Consider the following 20,157-nt stretch of genomic DNA (forward strand, 5'->3'; position numbering starts at 1 on the left):
TGACAAATTTCTGAGATCAACATCTTTACTTTAAATATAAGAAAAATGAGTTCCAGAAAGAAGATATATCCTCTATAGGAGAGTCAGACATGGCAGAAATGGAAAAGAATTTGTCGTTACCATGAAAAGATCATATTAAATTAGTCAAATATTAGGGATAGAAGGAAACTTGCCCAGCTAATGAGGAAGCAACAATAATAGATATTATTGAGACTTTACCTTTGTTAAGATCTGGATTCTGGATTCTGGATTCTAGAAAGACAGTAAGGAACAATTCAGACATGGGCCTTTCTTATGGAGCACATGGTGTATTTTCATCTTACAAAGAACTAAACCCATGCCAGTGTGTGCTTTAACTATGACCAGTGTATCTCCTGTGAGTGAGAACTAGGACCCAATTTCCAGCCCAAGCTTTGCAATTTGCTATGTTGTCTCCTGAGGGCATAGGATATATTCACTGAGGGAAAGAAAACACATAGGCATCTTCTGCATAGTTTCTGATCCTAGAAGGAATCAGGAAACTCAGTAATAGAATGCCTACTCCACTGGGCCCAAACACTTTGAGATGAAGATGTAGAGTAAGTGAACACTTTTCCTAGGTAAACATATCAGACAAAAAAGACTTCTGGAAACCAATGGAGAGCTTCACTGACAGCCCCCAGACAGACAGCTTCTATTCTCACTTTCAGTCAAACATCAGCAGAGTCTTTGTTTCATTTCCTTCTTGGTAGCTATTGAATAGATAAACACCTACTCATGTACTTACTTTCAGACATGGAAGAGCCTATGAAAAGAGCTCAATCTTACTTACTGTTATAACTCAGCAGCTGAAGAGCACATGGCTCAGAGTAGATAGCTTGTATTTATGGAGCCAATGGAGGAGCATTAGTCTTGATTGCAATCACTGGACTGATACTGGCCACTCTGACAGAGGCAACCTGCTGCTTAACCACTATATCTCCCACCAGCACTATACTTGAAGACAGTATGAAGTCCAGAGGTGGAAAGATTTAAGTATGAATGTTTCTTAATAGAAATGGCCACTGTCTGTCATCCTTCCTATTGAATCCAGCAATCTGTTTACATTTTGATATCTTGTGATTTTTCTCTTAGTCTACATCTGTAAAAGCGAGCCATGTTAACATGAATCCCAGCTAACAAATTTCTTAAGATTTTACATGAAGTGACAACATTTATGGCATAGGATATGTAAGTTATGGTGCCAAAGTCATTTTCTTTTTTTTTGTGGGTGAAGCAACCTTAATTAATGGTATTCAAGAGAGGAAGAAGAGTTCCCTAGACCCCTCCTATTATTATAGGGGTCTGGGATGGAAACTGTGAGGGACATGCTCAGTGTTGAGGGCTGAGTTGGGATGGGGACTCCTTAGCAACTGAAGGCCTCTCTTTTGCTCTCAGTGTCCTTGCTATGGTGGGTGGTTCAGGGTTTCTTATTCTTTGGAGGCCATGTAGGCCATGAGGTCCACCACCCTGTTAACCATAGCTGTTTTCATTGTCATACCAGGAAATGAGCTTTACAAAGTTATCATTGAGAGCAATACCAGCCCCTGCATCAAAGGTGGAAGAGTGAGATTTGGCTGTTGAGTTGGAGGGGACAACATGGTCCTGAGTGTAGCTCAAGATGCCTTTCAGTGGTCCCTCAGATGCCTCCTTCACGACCTTCTGGATATCATCATACTTGGCATGTTTCTCCAGGCGGCATGTCAGCTCCATAATGAATACATTGGGGGTAGGAATACAGGAGGCCATGCCAGTGAGCTTCCAGTTCAGCTCTGGGATGACCTTGCCCACAGCCTTGGCAGCATCAGTGGATGCAGGGGTGATGTTCTGGGCAGCCCCACAGTCATCACGCCACAGCTTTCCAAAGGAGCCATCCACAGTCTTCTGAGAAGCAGAGAGGCATGGACTATGGTCATGAGCCCTTTCACGATGCCAAAATTGTCATGAATAACCTTGGCCAGGGGAACTGAGCAGTTGGTGATGCAAGATACATTGCTGACAATCTTGAGTAAGGTTGTCATGTTTCTCATGGTTCACACCCATAACAAACATAGGGGAATCGGCCGTAGAGGCAGAGATGATGACTCTTTTGGCCTCACACTTCAAGTGGGCCCCAGCTTTCTCCATGGTGGTGAAAATGCCAATAGATTCCACGACATATTCAGCACAAATGTCACCCCATTTGATTTTAGTGGGATCTTGCTCCTGGAAGATGGTGATGGACTTCCCGTTGATCACAAGCTTCATATTCTCAGCCTTGACTGTGCCATTGAATTTGTCATGGACAGAGTCATACTGGAACATGTAGACCATGTAGTTGAGGTCAATATGCCTGGTGCAGAGCAGAAGGCAGCCTGGTAACCAGGTGCCCAATGTGGCCAAATCTGTTCACACTGACCTTCACCATCTTATCTACAGCACAAGGCTGGCACTACACAAGAAAATGTGAACAGGGAGGAGCAGAGAGACACCAAAGTCATTTTCTTAGAAGCCACCCACTTAGCTTTGTTTTTCCTGGTTGCTCCAGTAGAGTGATTATCTTGAGCAAAAAATGAAAAAGGATTTTTAATACAATCATAACACTATAAAAACTTGTTTTAAGATAAAGTTATTTTTGTGAGTTTTGTTGACTGCCAGGCTGCTGAATATATCCTATTTCATTTTCAGCACATATCCCTTCCTGGTATAACTGTCTTGTTCATTTCTCTTTGGGTATCACAGCCTTATTGTAATCATAGTGGCTTAATGATGCTAAATTCATATTTCAGAAATATGGAAAAATAAATGTCTACTTATTTTACACCTGTGAAACATGGCAGCTACCCATGTTTGCTATTCTTGACTTCAAATCAGACCTTGCAGACATTATTTATTGTTTGGGCATGGAAGCAAGTGTCTGATGCCAAATTCCCCTTGTTATATCCAACATACACTGTTCCTTAAAGTCCCTGTATGTAAAATAAACGTCTAAACTAAGGGTGATAGAAAATTATGCTTTTCAAAAGACTAGCCCTTGGGGAATATTTCAGAAAACAGTGTGGACATTTTGAGTTGTCACAATGTTTAGTGCAAACAATGACAGTATTTGATAAATTAGGGGCAGGGATGCTGCAATCCTTCAAATGTAGGGCCATCTTCTCTAGTGAGAAACTACTCATGTTCCATTAGACTTTTAAATACTCTGCCCATTATTTATCCGTGTTAAAAAGGAACCTATTTCTATTTATCTATGACTAAATATACATGTAAATTCATTTTATTTGTAAAGTCTTAATATGTAATGGATTTCCAGGAATTAAACTACTACACAAGTAACACGCCTTTTGAACTTTTTGAAAAGAACTCTACTGAATGTCGAATGCCATTTAAAGGATTTATGTGGTGAAAAGTAGCTTGAGATTGACACTTGCATCAGTTTACATATGTAAGATTTCTGATGATTCTTTGTGCATATGCATATGCCAGTGTCAATCTGTTGTGTAATGCCCTGTACCGTGTGTGCTTGTGTTCAAACACTCACATACTGAAATATGTGTGATTTTACTATAATTTGATTTTCTGTCAGGCAAAGGAGTCCTTTACTTCACACTTACAGTGTTCTAAGCGGTTGTTTGAAGTGTGGGTATATGCAGATCCTATAATCATAAATTTCACTTTAAAGAAAAAGATATGCTGGAAAACACAGGAAGATTATAGGGTCTCATTGTTTAAGAGCAGCTATCTAATAAGAACCTCTTATATACTGCAGATCCTGTAATAATTGTTGGAAACATAAAATGAATAAGAGAAAGGTCTTCCTTTATTGGCTTCAAAGTCTAGTAAAGATGATTGACATGAGTGTGTCAGCCCCATTAAGAAGCATTTGATACCACATATGGTTGCAGGAGGAAAGGGGAAGGTACAATGGAAGCTGACTAGGAAAGGAATTAGTATGATTTATAAAAGCATAGTTTCCCTCAAGGAACTTAATACTTCAGCTGAGTCCTACAAAGCAAGATACTACCACCACCACCACCACCACCACCACCACCACCACCACCATGAAGAAAAAGAAGAGGGGGAGGAGGAAGATGAAGAAGAAGAGGAAGAGGGAGGAGGAGGAGGAGGAGGAAGAAGAGGAGGAGAACAAGAAAGGTGGTTGGATCAAATGGGGATGATAGGACCATATGTGATAACATCCTATGCTACAGGGAGAAAGCTCGTGCAATTAGAATGCAAAAAATTAATGAAAGAAAGTTTACCATGAGGTCAAAGAGCATGTGTATTGAGTTGATGAGAGTTTTTGAAGTTGTTTGAAAAAGTGAAACAACTAGAAACCGAAGGAATATTTAAAAAATCCCATGACCTGATAAGCTCTGTGTTCTAGAATGATCATTTTGGAAGCATAACAGAGGGCAAATCAGGGTTAGGTTAACAGAACATCCCACATAAAGATGGGTGCTGCCTTTAAAGTAGTAAGAAATAGAAAGAAAAAATGATTTGAATCCTATTTTAGAATTAATAATATGGTGATACTGGGTAAAATGGAAGTAGGGTGTAGATAGCTGTCAAGAATATTCCATGAATAACTAAAGAGTATCCATCAATAACATGACAAAGACTGGGGCATGAGCCAGTTTGGCAGAGATAGCCATTGATTTGCGAAAGAGTATATTGTTATTATACTGACACTTTGGGTAGAAAAAAAAAGAATCACATTTAATAACATTCAATAATAATTCTCAGGACCCCCACCCACTTCCAGGTAGCAAAGGAAGGGCAGAGGACACCCAGAGGCCTGGGTGACACTATGATGAGCAAGTTTGTGGTGGAGAAATAGAAGAGAAAGAGAATGGACTGGTGTGTGCACAATGAAGATTGAGTGTGGGAACAGCTTTATGTGTGTGGCCTGCACTGCCTCCTGATGATGCCCCAGTCCATGCTACCACTGAGGACTATGTCTGGGCCATGGTCCTGTAGTATGTGTGGAGGTGGGGAGATCTGTGTGGATGCCTGTAGCCCATGTTACCAGTAAAGGCCATTTGGATACCCCTGGTCTAGCTGCTGTCTGGAGTTATGTCCCATGTCTGAGAGCTGCACAGAACTGGTGCTACCTTTTCCCTGGCAGACATATGGAAGAGTAGGACCTGATTGCATGAGTCTGGGAGAGCTGGCCCTCCCTGTCTCTAACTGAAGCACTCAGAATACCAGGCCATGTCCTGCCTGGGCAGCACAGGAGAGCTGGCTCTCCCTGTCTCTAACTGAAGCACTGAGAATACCAGGCAATGTCTGCCTGGGCAGCACAGGAGAGCTGGCCCTCCCTGTCTCTAACTGAAGCACTCAGAATACCAGGCCATGTCCTGCCTGGGCAGCACAGGAGAGCTGGCCCTACCCTGTCTCTAACTGAAGCACTCAGAATACCAGGCCATGTCTGCCTGGACAGCATAGGAGAGCTGGCCCTACCCTGGCTCTAACTGAAGCACTCAGAATACCAGGCCATGTCCTGCCTGGGCAGCACAGGAGAGCTGGCCCTCCCCTGTCTCTAACTGAAGCACTCAGAATACCAGGCCATGTCCTGCCTGGGAACACAGGAGAGCTGGCTCGGGTAGTATGGGTATGTGAAAGCAGGAGATCTGGCCCCACTACTTGCTGGCTGTGGTACTTGGGTGAACTGGCCTTGCCCTGAGAAGGACAGTGCTGGAGAGCATAAGTCCAGGAGAGCCGGTCCCGCCCTTGGCCTGGGCAAAGCAGGAGAGCTGGTTCTGGTGCAGGACAGCTGATGGCCTAACTAACTCATCACCACTCGGGCCCAAATCCAAGACTTTGAGTTGGCCCACCCCAACATCTACCCTATCTATGCAATGCTTGCACACATGAAGGGGTAGGTCATGCAAAGCTAAAGTTGCAGGATCTCCATGACACAGGGCAACAACAGATGTCCAAGAGGAGTCTCAGTGAAAATCCTGTGTTGATAGTATAGCAGAGGCCAGAGGCCTCAAAACAGACAAGGACTCACTGAAATGAACATTTGCAAGTAGCATTGTTTGGGAAGGAGATTATACTATGTGGCACACTATGACACAAGGCAACTTCTGTGGTGAGACCTTTGTTTTTTCAGAAAGAGGTTTCAAGGGTAGAGGGTATATATGGAAGGATGAGGAGATGAGTGGGACAGCGGTGCATGGTGTTGGGTTCTCAAAGATTCAATGAAAAGATGGGGGAAAAAATAATAATGGTGGCACATGCCTTTAATCCCATGACTCAGGAGACAGAGACAGATAGATCTCTGTAGTTTCAAGACCACCTTGGTCTACAAATTGAGTTTCAGGACATTCAGGGATATTACACAGAGAAATCCTGTCTTGAAAAACAAAAAGAAGGAGAAGAACAACAAGAAGAAGAGGAGGAGGAGGAGGGAGAGGAAGGAGAAGAAAAGATGATGAAGAAGAAGAAAAAGAAGAAGAAGAAAGAGGAGGAGGGGGAGGGGGAGGAGGGGAAGGGGGAAGAAGAAGAAGGGGAAGGGGAAGAAGGGGAGGAGGAAGAAGAAAAAGATGAGGAGGAAGAAAAAGTAGAGGTAGAAGAGAAGGAGGAAGAAGAGGAAAGGAAAGAACCATCATCATGATGTACAGGCTATGAATGTGGCTCAGTTTGTGACAGTATTTTCATCCAGCCCCAGGATCCGTGTAATAAAAAGGGAGAACCAATTCTTATAAATTGTCCTGTGACCTTTATCTGTGCACTTGGCATATACACATATAAATAACTTTTTCAAAAAGAAATCACAATCATATTGGTATTTCAGACCTCCTCATTACAAATTTGAAAGGTTTTTTGGTTTTGTTTCTGTTTTGTTGGTTTTGATTTTTGTTTTTTCAGTTTGTCTGTTTTATCCTGCCTGACATTTTCATAAACATACTAATACTGGTGATTTGGAATATAGATAACAAAGATATGTCTACAAATGACCAAGCTACACTCTAAATAACAAATGCCTGGGACTAGTGACCACTTGGTGCCATGAGATCTTGAGAACAGGGAAACAGAGCTGTCTGGCTTGAGTTTGCAAGTCTTCAAGAGGCTAGCTCAGTGGGTAGTAAGGAAGGTGAGCAAGTTGTTAGTAGAGGTAAGACAGACAACAACGTGGATCATGATTTCATATAGGAACAAAACACCAGGAACTACTACCAGGTAGTAGTGGCTTAAGGAATAATCGAGTCCCAAAATCTAGTAGGTGCTCAATGATTGTCAAACAGATGCCAAATTCAGAGTCCTTTACGATAAGCAACAAGCACATTTAAACGTGTTCATTAGTCTCTTGGAAACACATTAGCACAACACATTTAAAAATCAAGTCTTTCTTTAGTCCCTTGTTGTCCCCTCCTCTACCTTCCATGTCCTTTGTCAGAGCATCACTAGTTACATCCTCCCTGAGCCTGTTGTCACACCAGCCACCTGCTCCCAGTTGGATCATCCTTGTTCCTGTAAGTGATCTCTAAAGCAGCCCGGCTCCATTTTACAGCTCAAATATTTGCTTTAGCTTCTGCTTTACAATTCTGGATCTCTGCTCTCCACCGTTCATGTTCTCAGTGACTCATTTAAAATGTTGCCTAAATGGATAGATGAACATTGATGCTTCTGAGAAAACAGTATAGGGTAGTTGAGTACATTTGCCCGTTAGAGATTTTCTGTCTATAGACCCATCTTTTTCTAAATCTTTTGGCAATTACATTTAAAGCCCCCTTTTAAAATCTATACAAATTGTTGTTTCTATCATTTTATGTATAGGTGGACAAAACCTGCCTTAAAGGTTGAAGAAAAGTAATTAACGTTCTGGCTATCATAGAGAAAACTTTTATTCTTGGAAGAAATATATAAAAAGCCTTTCTTAATTTTATGTTTTTGTTTTCTGCCTAAGGATAACAGATAAGATTAGGAAGATTGCTTAGTCAGTTAAAAGGATGCCACACAAACTTGAGAATCTGAGATTTGTGAGCATCTCCAACATCAGCACTGGGCAGTGGGGGAGTGGACATAAACTGATGGATAGCTTGCCTGGCCAGTTGGCAAGTTCCAAGATCAATGTGAGACTCTGTCTCAAGAAATAAGGTAGACAGAAGCAAAGAAAATACTTGGAATTTCACACACACACACACACACACACACACACACACACAGAGAGACAGAGACAGAGACAGAGACAGAGACAGAGATGGAGACAGAGAGGAGGGGAGGGAGAACCAAAGGCAATTGATCATTTCTTTCCTATAATCTAGAGTTATCATATCAAATCTCTATACCTCTTGACCAGGCATACAACAATTTAAGAGATGAATAAGCATGTATGCCCACACAAATTGTTTATAAACATTTTTCATGAGTTCTCTGCACCCAAATCCCGTGGGAGGGAGAGCTAAACCTTCAGAGAGGCAGACAAGCCTGGGAAACCAGAAGAGACTGCTCCCTGCACACACATCTCAGACGCCAGAGGAAAAAGCCAAAGACCATCTGGAACCCTGGTGCACTGAAGCTCCCGGAAGGGGCGGCACAGGTCTTCCTGGTTGCTGCCGCTGCAGAGAGCCCCTGGGCAGCACCCCACGAGCGAACTTGAGCCTCAGGACCACAGGTAAGACCAACTTTTCTGCTGCAAGAAAGCTGCCTGGTGAGCTTGGGACACACGGAAGCAGAATTCCTCTAGGACCGGGCACGTTCTGTGTTTACCAGAAGTCCCACACCCGCGGACCCCGGCCCGCAGCAGCACTCTGCTCCCAGACCCGGTGAGAGAGAGACCCAACGGTGAGAGAGAGTGCCTGGTCAGGTGGGCACTCCTGAGGCTGCAGAGCGGAAGAGACCACCAACACTGCTCACCCCTGCCCACATCCCTGGCCCAAGAGGAAACTGTATAAGGCCTCTGGGCTCCCGTGGGGGAGGGCCCAGGAGCAGCAGGACCCCTGCCTGAGACACCGCCAGAACCTGAAGGAAACAGACCAGATAAACAGTTCTCTGCACCCAAATCCCGTGGGAGGGAGAGCTAAACCTTCAGAGAGGCAGACAAGCCTGGGAAACCAGAAAAGACTGCTCCCTGCACACACATCTCGGACGCCAGAGGAAAAAGCCAAAGACCATCTGGAACCCTGGTGCACTGAAGCTCCCGGAAGGGGCGGCACAGGTCTTCCTGGTTGCTGCCGCTGCAGAGAGCCCCTGGGCAGCACCCCACGAGCGAACTTGAGCCTCAGGACCACAGGTAAGACCAAATTTTCTGCTGCAAGAAAGCTGCCTGGTGAACTCAAGACACAGGCCCACAGGAACAGCTGAAGACCTGTAGAGAGGAAAAACTACACGCCCGAAAGCAGAACACTCTGTCCCCATAACTGACTGAAAGAGAGGAAAACGGGTCTACAGCACTACTGACACACAGGCTTATAGGACAGTCTAGCCACTGTCAGAAATAGCAGAACAAAGTAACACTAGAGATAATCTGATGGCGAGAGGCAAGCGCAGGAACCCAAGCAACAGAAACCAAGACTACATGGCACCATCGGAGCCCAATTCTCCCATCAAAACAAACATGGAATATCCAAACACACCAGAAAAGCAAGATCTAGTTACAAAATCATTTTTGATCATGATGCTGGAGGACTTCAAGAAAGACGTGAAGAACTCCCTTAGAGAACAAGTAGAAGCCTACAGAGAGGAATCGCAAAAATGCCTGAAAGAATTCCAGGAAAACATAAATAAACAAGCAGAAGCCCATAGAGAGGAGACACAAAAATCCCTGAAAGAATTCCAGGAAAACACAATTAAACAGTTGAAGGAATTGAGGATAGAAATAGAAGCAATCAAGAAAGAACACAGGGAAACTGCCCTGGATATAGAAAACCAAAAGAAGAGACAAGGAGCTGTAGATACAAGCTTCACCAACAGAATACAAGAGATGGAAGAGAGAATCTCAGGAGCAGAAGATTCCATAGAGATCATTGACTCAACTGTCAAGGATAATGTAAAGCGGAAAAAGCTACTGGTCCAAAACATACAGGAAATCCAGGACTCAATGAGAAGATCAAACCTAAGGATAATAGGTATATAAGAAAGTGAAGACTCCCAGCTCAAAGGACCAGTAAATATCTTCAACAAAATCATAGAAGAAAACTTCCCTAACCTAAAAAAAGAGATACCCATAGACATACAAGAAGCCTACAGAACTCCAAATAGATTGGACCAGAAAAGAAACACCTCCCGTCACATAATTGTCAAAACACCAAACGCACAAAATAAAGAAAGAATATTAAAAGCAGTAAGGGAAAAAGGTCAAGTAACATATAAAGGGAGACCTATCAGAATCACACCAGACTTCTCGACAGAAACTATGAAGGCCAGAAGATCCTGGACTGATGTCATACAGACCCTAAGAGAACACAAATGCCAGCCCAGGTTACTGTATCCAGCAAAACTCTCAATTAACATTGATGGAGAAACCAAGATATTCCATGACAAAACCAAATTTACACAATATCTTTCTACAAATCCAGCACTACAAAGGATAATAAATGGTAAAGCCCAACATAAGGAGGCAAGCTATACCCTAGAAGAAGCAAGAAACTAATCGTCTTGGCAACAAAACAAAGAGAATGAAAGCACACAAACATAACCTTACATCCAAATATGAATATAACGGGAAGCAATAATCACTATTCCTTAATATCTCTCAATATCAATGGCCTCAACTCCCCAATAAAAAGACATAGATTAACAAACTGGATACGCAACGAGGACCCTGCATTCTGCTGCCTACAGGAAACACACCTCAGAGACAAAGACAGACACTACCTCAGAGTGAAAGGCTGGAAAACAACTTTCCAAGCAAATGGTCAGAAGAAGCAAGCTGGAGTAGCCATTCTAATATCAAATAAAATCAATTTCCAACTAAAAGTCATCAAAAAAGATAAGGAAGGACACTTCATATTCATCAAAGGAAAAATCCACCAAGATGAACTCTCAATCCTAAATATCTATGCCCCAAATACAAGGGCACCTACATACGTAAAAGAAACCTTACTAAAGCTCAAAACACACATTGCACCTCACACAATAATAGTGGGAGATTTCAACACCCCACTCTCATCAATGGACAGATCATGGAAACAGAAATTAAACAGTGATGTAGACAGACTAAGAGAAGTCATGAGCCAAATGGACTTAACGGATATTTATAGAACATTCTATCCTAAAGCAAAAGGATATACCTTCTTCTCAGCTCCTCATGGTACTTTCTCCAAAATTGACCATATAATTGGTCAAAAAACGGGCCTCAACAGGTACAGAAAGATAGAAATAATCCCATGCGTGCTATCGGACCACCACGGCCTAAAACTGGTCTTCAATAACAATAAGGGAAGAATGCCCACATATACGTGGAAATTGAACAATGCTCTACTCAATGATAACCTACTCAAGGAAGAAATAAAGAAAGAAATTAAAAACTTTTTAGAATTTAATGAAAATGAAGGTACAACATACCCAAACTTATGGGACACAATGAAAGCTGTGCTAAGAGGAAAACTCATAGCGCTGAGTGCCTGCAGAAAGAAACAGGAAAGAGCATATGTCAGCAGCTTGACAGCACACCTAAAAGCTCTAGAACAAAAAGAAGCAAATACACCCAGGAGGAGTAGAAGGCAGGAAATAATCAAACTCAGAGCTGAAATCAACCAAGTAGAAACAAAAAGGACCATAGAAAGAATCAACAGAACCAAAAGCTGGTTCTTTGAGAAAATCAACAAGATAGATAAACCCTTAGCCAGACTAACGAGAGGACACAGAGAGTGCATCCAAATTAACAAAATCAGAAATGAAAAGGGAGACATAACTACAGATTCAGAGGAAATTCAAAAAAATCATCAGATCTTACTATAAAAACCTATATTCAACAAAATTTGAAAATCTTCAGGAAATGGACAATTTCCTAGACAGATACCAGGTATCGAAGTTAAATCAGGAACAGATAAACCAGTTAAACAACCCCATAACTCCTAAGGAAATAGAAGCAGTCATTAAAGGTCTCCCAACCAAAAAGAGCCCAGGTCCAGACGGGTTTAGTGCAGAATTCTATCAAACCTTCATAGAAGACCTCATACCAATATTATCCAAACTATTCCACAAAATTGAAACAGATGGAGCACTGCCAAATTCCTTCTACGAAGCCACAATTACTCTTATACCTAAACCACACAAAGACACAACAAAGAAAGAGAACTTCAGACCAATTTCCCTTATGAATATCGACGCAAAAATACTCAATAAAATTCTGGCAAACCGAATTCAAGAGCACATCAAAACAATCATCCACCATGATCAAGTAGGCTTCATCCCAGGCATGCAGGGATGGTTTAATATACGGAAAACCATCAACGTGATCCATTATATAAACAAACTGAAAGAACAGAACCACATGATCATTTCATTAGATGCTGAGAAAGCATTTGACAAAATTCAACACCCCTTCATGATAAAAGTCCTGGAAAGAATAGGAATTCAAGGCCCATACCTAAACATAGTAAAAGCCATATACAGCAAACCAGTTGCTAACATTAAACGAAATGGAGAGAAACTTGAAGCAATCCCACTAAAATCCGGGACTAGACAAGGCTGCCCACTCTCTCCCTACTTATTCAATATAGTTCTTGAAGTTCTAGCCAGAGCAATCAGACAACAAAAGGAGATCAAGGGGATACAGATCGGAAAAGAAGAGGTCAAAATATCACTATTTGCAGATGACATGATAGTATATTTAAGTGATCCCAAAAGTTCCACCAGAGAACTACTAAAGCTGATAAACAACTTCAACAAAGTGGCTGGGTATAAAATTAACTCAAATAAATCAGTTGCCTTCCTCTATACAAAAGAGAAACAAGCCGAGAAAGAAATTAGGGAAACGACACCCTTCATAATAGACCCAAATAATATAAAGTACCTCGGTGTGACTTTAACCAAGCAAGTAAAAGATCTGTACAATAAGAACTTCAAGACACTGAGGAAAGAAATTGAAGAAGACCTCAGAAGATGGAAAGATCTCCCATGCTCATGGATTGGCAGGATTAATATAGTAAAAATGGCCATTTTACCAAAAGCAATCTACAGATTCAATGCAATCCCCATCAAAATACCAATCCAATTCTTCAAAGAGTTAGACAGAACAATTTGCAAATTCATCTGGAATAACAAAAAACCCAGGATAGCTAAAGTTATCCTCAACAATAAAAGGACATCAGGGGGAATCACTATCCCTGAACTCAAGCAGTATTACAGAGCAATAGTGATAAAAACTGCATGGTATTGGTACAGAGACAGACACATAGACCAATGGAATAGAATTGAAGACCCAGAAATGAACGCACACACCTATGGTCACTTGATTTTTTACAAAGGAGCCAAAACCATCCAATGGAAAAAAGATATCATTTTCAGCAAATGGTGCTGGTTCAACTGGAGGGCAACATGTAGAAGAATGCAGATCGATCCATCCTTATCACCCTGTACAAAGCTTAAGTCCAAGTGGATCAAGGACCTCCACATCAAACCAGACACACTCAAACTAATAGAAGAAAAACTAGGGAAGCATCTGGAACACATGGGCACTGGAAAAAATTTCCCGAACAAAACACCAATGGCTTACGCTCTAAGATCAAGAATCGACAAATGGGATCTCATAAAACTGCAAAGCTTCTGTAAGGCAAAGGACACTGTGGTTAGGACAAAACGGCAACCAACAGATTGGGAAAAGATCTTTACCAATCCTACAACAGATAGAGGCCTTATATCCAAAATATACAAAGAACTCAAGAAGTTAGACCGCAGGGAAACAAATAACCCTATTAAAAAATGGGGTTCAGAGCTAAACAAAGAATTCACAGCTGAGGAATGCCGAATGGCTGAGAAACACCTAAAGAAATGTTCAACATCTTTAGTCATAAGGGAAATGCAAATCAAAACAACCCTGAGATTTCACCTCACACCAGTGAGAATGGCTAAGATCAAAAACTCAGGTGACAGCAGATGCTGGCGAGGATGTGGAGAAAGAGGAACACTCCTCCATTGTTGGTGGGATTGCAGACTGGTACAACCATTCTGGAAATCAGTCTGGAGGTTCCTCAGAAAATTGGACATTGAACTGCCTGAGGATCCAGCTATACCTCTCTTGGGCATATACCCAAAAGATTCCTCAACATACAAATAGACACGTGCTCCACTATGTTCATCGCAGCCTTATTTATAATAGCCAGAAACTGGAAAGAACCCAGATGCCCTTCAACAGAAGAATGGATTCAGAAAATGTGGTACATCTACACAATGGAATATTACTCAGCTATCAAAAACAACGACTTTATGAAATTCGTAGGCAAATGGTTGGAACTGGAAAATATCATCCTGAGTGAGCTAACCCATTCACAGAAAGACATACATGGTATGCACTAATTGATAAGTGGCTATTAGCCCAAATGCTTGAATTACCCTAGATCCCTAGAACAAACGAAACTCAAGACGGATGATCAAAATGTGAATGCTTCACTCCTTCTTTAAATGAGGATAAAGAATACCCTTGGCAGGGAAGGGAGAGGCAAAGATTAAAACAGAGACTGAAGGAACACCCATTCAGAGTCTGCCCCACATATGACACATACATATACAGCCACCCAATTAGAGAAGATGGACGAAGCAAAGAAGTGCAGGCCTACAGGAACCGGATGTAGATCGCTCCTGAGAGACACAGCCAGAGTACAGCAAATACAGAGGCAAATGTCAGCAGCAAACCACTGAACTGAGAATAGGCCCCCGTTGAAGGAATCAGAGAAAGAACTGGAAGAGCTTGAAGGGGCTTGAGACCCCAAAAGTACAACAATGTCAAGCAACCAGAGCTTCCAGGGACTAAGCCACTACCTAAAGACTATACATGGACTGACCCTGGACTCTGACCTCATAGGTAGCAATGAATATCCTAGTAAGAGCACCAGTGGAAGGGGAAGCCCTGGGTCCTGCTAAGACTGAACCCCCAGTGAACTAGACTATGGGGGGAGGGCGGCAATGGGGGGAGGGTTGGGAGGGGAACACCCATAAGGAAAGGGAGGGGGGAGGGGGATGTTTGCCCGGAAACCGGGAAAGGGAATAACACTTGAAATGTATATAAGAAATACTCAAGTTAATAAAAAAAAAAACATTTTTCATTGTTAGCCTTATTTCTCATTAAACAATGATGTCTACCTAATGTTTCTCCACCTGTTAGGAAAAAAATTTCCCAAAATATGAAATTTCTAGAATGTCCTGTTTGGTTTTTTAACCTGACAGCAGGCAGAAATATTTGGGAAGAGGAGCCAGCATTAAGAAAATATCCCCACCAGATTGCCTTCGGGCAAGTCCATGGAAGCACTGTCTTAATTAATCACTAGGGAGGAGGGCCCATATCACTTCAGGTAGTATCATTCCTAGGCTAGTGGTCCTGGGTGCTAAAGAAAAGCAAGCTGAGTAGACCATGAGGAATAAACCCATAAGCACTCTTCCTCCATGGCCTCTGCTTCAGTTCCTGTCTTCATGTTCCTGCCCTGACTTCCCTCCATGATAGAATGTGACTTGAGAGTTATAATAAACCCTTTCTTCCCCAAGTTGCTTTTTGGTGTTAGTGTCTTATCCCACTAAGGAACCTTAACTAAGATATTGAGTCCTAATTTTAACTTTTGTATTTAATACTACATCCTTGTTTTAAGGAAATTCATATTGGTATTACAAAACATCAGCCAACAGACTCACCTTCTCTTATCTCAGGGGAAACTCTTACACCCACAGTCCTGTTGTCTTTGTTACCAAAGACACATTTTATGTGTTTGCTGCCTGCACTGCTCTCCTACCATTGAGATAGAAATCGTAGGGACTGTGGAGATGGAAAGAGATAAACAGGTAGACAGAGACCGAGATACAGATGAATTGGGCAAGGAGCACAACCTGAATCCTTTATGTGAACAGTGGTGCCTTCATAACAGATGACTACAGAAGCAATAGATTTACTGCAATTCCTCAGTTAAAATGGTGGACAAAAGCACATAGTCAAATCAAAGATCTATCATGGTTTTGTGTATGATCTTGGACATAAGTGACTTCTGTCATCTATAAAATGAGAATGTTGGATGAGGTGACTTTCAAAGGCCTTTTTTTGGTAGTAGACTTCTGAATCCAAACTAATTTTTCCCTAATTTAGGGAACAAGTTTTTCCTGCCACTTTCATTCTAGCGCTACCTTCCACAGCACCTATATAAAGACTGATAGTATTTCGCTGTTATTTTTTCCTTGATTTAGTACTATTAAGTGCAGTGACTCACAGGGCTAGGTTCCAGCTGGGGGCTAAGAAGATATTCACTTGTAAGGGGGAAGCTATGATGCTGAGAGGAAATAAAGCAAAGAACATTAGCTTTCCACAGTTGTGTCGCACCTGATTCCAATAGAACACACAAGCAGGACTAGCTAGGCAGACCCTCTGAGTGATACATGATACATGATCCTGATACATGAGGGCTTTTGCCTTAAGGGAGCTGTGTGGCATAGAAAAGAGATTTTTGGAGCAGTATCTAAATAGTATTTTCATGTTGGGTGTGTTGTGGCTCCTCTTCCTTGCTCTGCACTAATGAATCTGCACTATTTTTACCCAGGAGAAGTTAATTTGCAGCAACTGCCTCCTAATAGTTATTTATAAGAGCTTATTTTTGTGATAGCGATAGCACATATTTAATAGAGAAAACAGAGAAAGTATTAGAACAAAATTTTAACCTGCTGTGCCATTACCAAACATTTGATATATTTTTTTCATTGTATATAATTATAAGCTATAAAATTATGTTCCTTATTCCTTATTTTGGGCTTTTGATAGGTGCAAACATTTTTGGATTTATAAAAACCTTTCAAGTAACTGAATACTCAGATAAAACAGATTAGGCAAATGACTAACTTATTAGATCACTGAAAATTTCAGTGTAACAAGCTGAGTAGCTATCCACAAGAGATCGGACTGATAAACAGTGGTGTGGGAACACAATGAAATGTTATGCTTCTGTCTTAGTTGGAGTGATACCATGTGAAGAGACACCATGACCCAAGCAACTCTTATAAAGGCAAATATTTAATTGGGGTTGGCTTACAGTTTCAGAGGTTCAGTTCATGGCAAAAAACAAAAACAAAAACAAACAAACAAAAAAACCATAGCAGCATTCAGTCAGACACAATGCTGAAGAAGGAGCTGAAATTTCTACATTTCCTGATCTGAGGGTAGCCAGGAGAGGACTGTTATCCTCAGGCAGTTAGGACAAAGTCCCTTCCATAACGTGTAGAGCCTGAGCATAGGAGGAGACCTCCAAAGCCCACTCCCACAGTGATACCCTTCCTCCAACAAAGCACAATTCCTAACAATACCACTCCCTAAAGGCCAAGAATATTTAACCACAACAGCTAAGAAAAATGAGTGAATAACACCAAACCCAGACAATATTGCAGATGTAAAGAAGTGCATGCTGACAGGAGCCTGGTATAGCTGTCTCCTGAGAGGCTCTGCCAGAGCATGACAAATACAGAGGCAGATGCTTGGAGCCAACAATTGAACTGAGCATGGGGGCCCCAATGGAGGAGTTAGAGAAAGGACTGAAAAAGCTGAAGGGGTTTGCAACCCCATAAGAAGAACAACAATATCAACCAACCAGGACCCCCCCTCAAGCTCTCAGGGACTAAACCACCATCCCAAGAGAACACAGGGATGGACCTGTGGCTCCATCCACATATGTAGCAGAGGATGGCCTTGTCAGGTCTTGGTCCTGCAAAGGCTTGATGCCCCACTGTAGGGGAATGCCAGGGTGAGGATGTGGTGAGGGAGTGGTAGATAGGTGAGGGAGCTCCCTCATAGAAGCAGAGAGTGGGGATGAGGATAGGATAATGGGTTTCTGGAGGGAAAATGGGGAAAGGGATAACATTTAAAATGTAAATAAAAAATCCAATAAAAGAAAAGTTGTTTTTTAAAAAGCACACACTGGAAGAAAAATAATTCACAACTATAATATTGGAAGGAAGTGATAAAATAATACACACACTAATTCCATTTTATGCACATTTTATGTGCATGAGGGTTTGCTTACATGTATGTCTGTGCATGTTTAGTGATCACAGGAGCCAAAAGTGGGTGTCAGATCCTCTGCAAAGGAGTTACAGATGGCTGTGAGCTGCCATGTGTGTTGAACTCAGGTCCTCTAGGAGAGCAAGCAGTATTCTTAACTGCTGAGCCATCTCTCCAGTCCTCTGAATGTATAATTTGAAAGGATAGATCTCAACAAATCTCATGAATACATGAATATCTTCTTTTCAATTTTTTTGTTAGTATATATGCATATGTGTGGAGGTCAGAGGATGACATAGACTTAGATTGTTTTTAAAAAGCTACTTTTAGTAAGGGTTTTCAAACACTTAGATCCCCCCTCTTTTAGCCCACCGACCCAAGGTAGAAGAGAAAAGATATCCATCTTTTAGGACAAGCAGATGTAGGCCCATTTAGAAGTAGTTCTTTGAGGCAATTCCAATCTCTGTCAAGATACCAGCAGTTCAGTTCAGTATCAGGATACCAAACAGGAATCAGCATGATCCAGTAGAAACAGTCAGGCCTCCACCAAATTGGCATGAGTCAGCAAAAGTGACCAGAACCAGTTGGGAAGCCAGGAGAGGCTCTTAGCCTTTCTTCTCTCGATGAAGTGAAGATTCAAGACCAACAAAACATTGCAAGGCTAGCTATGCAAATGTGCCATCGCTGTTCATTGAGTCCCACTTCTATTCTCTCCATCATCACACATTTTCTCATGGATCTTGCCTAAGCAAAATACCACATGAGTCTGCATCAAACAACACGACCAGCAACTTCCACTTCAGGATGACACTGTAGAGTCAGTTGTTTGGCCTTCTCCCTTTATGGGCTTCCAGGGAAATTGCCAGAATTATATCACTAAGAGCAAATGCCTTTACATTTTGGACTGTCTCACTAGCCTTACACATACACATCTTAAAAGAGAAAACAGAAGGTTAAAACAATAAACTCTAAGTTGAGGAGAGTGGAACAGGTTGTGCAGAAGTAAGGCCAATATCTAGATTAGTGATGCTTTATTAGTGTCAGGGTTTATATTGCATTATCTCTCTACATGTCTGTAAATATGAATGCATTACAACATGTAATTTTAAGTTCATTCCTCTCACCATCCCACTTTCCTCATACATACAAATTTTACTATAGTAAATATCCAGGGATAATCTAGCCCCTTTATGATGAACTCCAGTATCAGTATGTGTCTCAGCTCTGTCTTCTTGTTCGCTCTATTCACAGGCAAGCTCTCTTGTGTGTGTGTGTGTGTGTGTGTGTGTGTGTGTGTGTGTGTGTGTGTGTGTTGGGGCATGAAAAAACTTCAAATGGATCCTAAAAGTCCAGGAAGGGAGGGCAAGAATCCATCTTTCAACAAGCTTAAAGAGAACACACCATTCTACTTTTTCAACTGTCTGATAGAATGCCTGGCAGTTCGGCTTAGTGGAGAAATCATTCATTTTGATTCACAACTTCAGAAGATTTCAGGCCATCATGGGAGAAGACACTGTGTGGGTTTGGGGCAGCAGGAGCAATCTGGCTAAGGCCTCTTATATACAGGAAACAGGAAACGAGAGCTGCCAGGAACCAGGGGCTGAGGTATAACCTTTAAAGACTTGAGTAACCTACTCCACTCAGCCACCTCCACCAGGTCCACCTTTCCTCAAATATCTCCTTAAACCAGGAGCAGCACTTAGAACATGAGCGTGTGGAAGACATTTGGATCAGAACTGTCATACCTACAGTTTATTATCTGGTCCTACTGCCTTAGAAGATGGGAATCTTTTACTAGCCTGGTCTGAGATATGTACTCATTCCTCGGTTTGAGGGGTTGGTAGGTGGGTCAAGTGAGCTGAGACCACAGGAACTTAAAAAGGGGAACAGGTGGTTCCATCAAAAGAAAGCCAAGATGCCATTGGCAGAATCAATTTTGGATAAGACTAGACAGCAGCTGGCATTTGTCTTGTTTTGTTTTATTTGAGACAGGGAATGTTATGGTGCAGACTGACTTCACTGTG

The 20,157-nt window shown here is 41.9% G+C and overlaps 1 pseudogene; it reads right to left on the reverse strand.

Annotated features, from left to right (window-relative positions):
* Positions 1–1,448: 1,448 nt before the first annotated feature.
* On the reverse strand, positions 1,449–2,331 carry LOC147995627 (glyceraldehyde-3-phosphate dehydrogenase pseudogene; annotated as a pseudogene).
* Between the last annotated feature and the right edge of the window lie 17,826 nt (positions 2,332–20,157).

This window comes from Rattus norvegicus, chromosome 3, assembly GCF_021556685.1.
Source record: "Rattus norvegicus strain SHRSP/BbbUtx chromosome 3, alternate assembly SHRSP_T2T, whole genome shotgun sequence".
In the NCBI taxonomy this organism is placed as follows: Eukaryota; Metazoa; Chordata; class Mammalia; order Rodentia; family Muridae; genus Rattus; species Rattus norvegicus.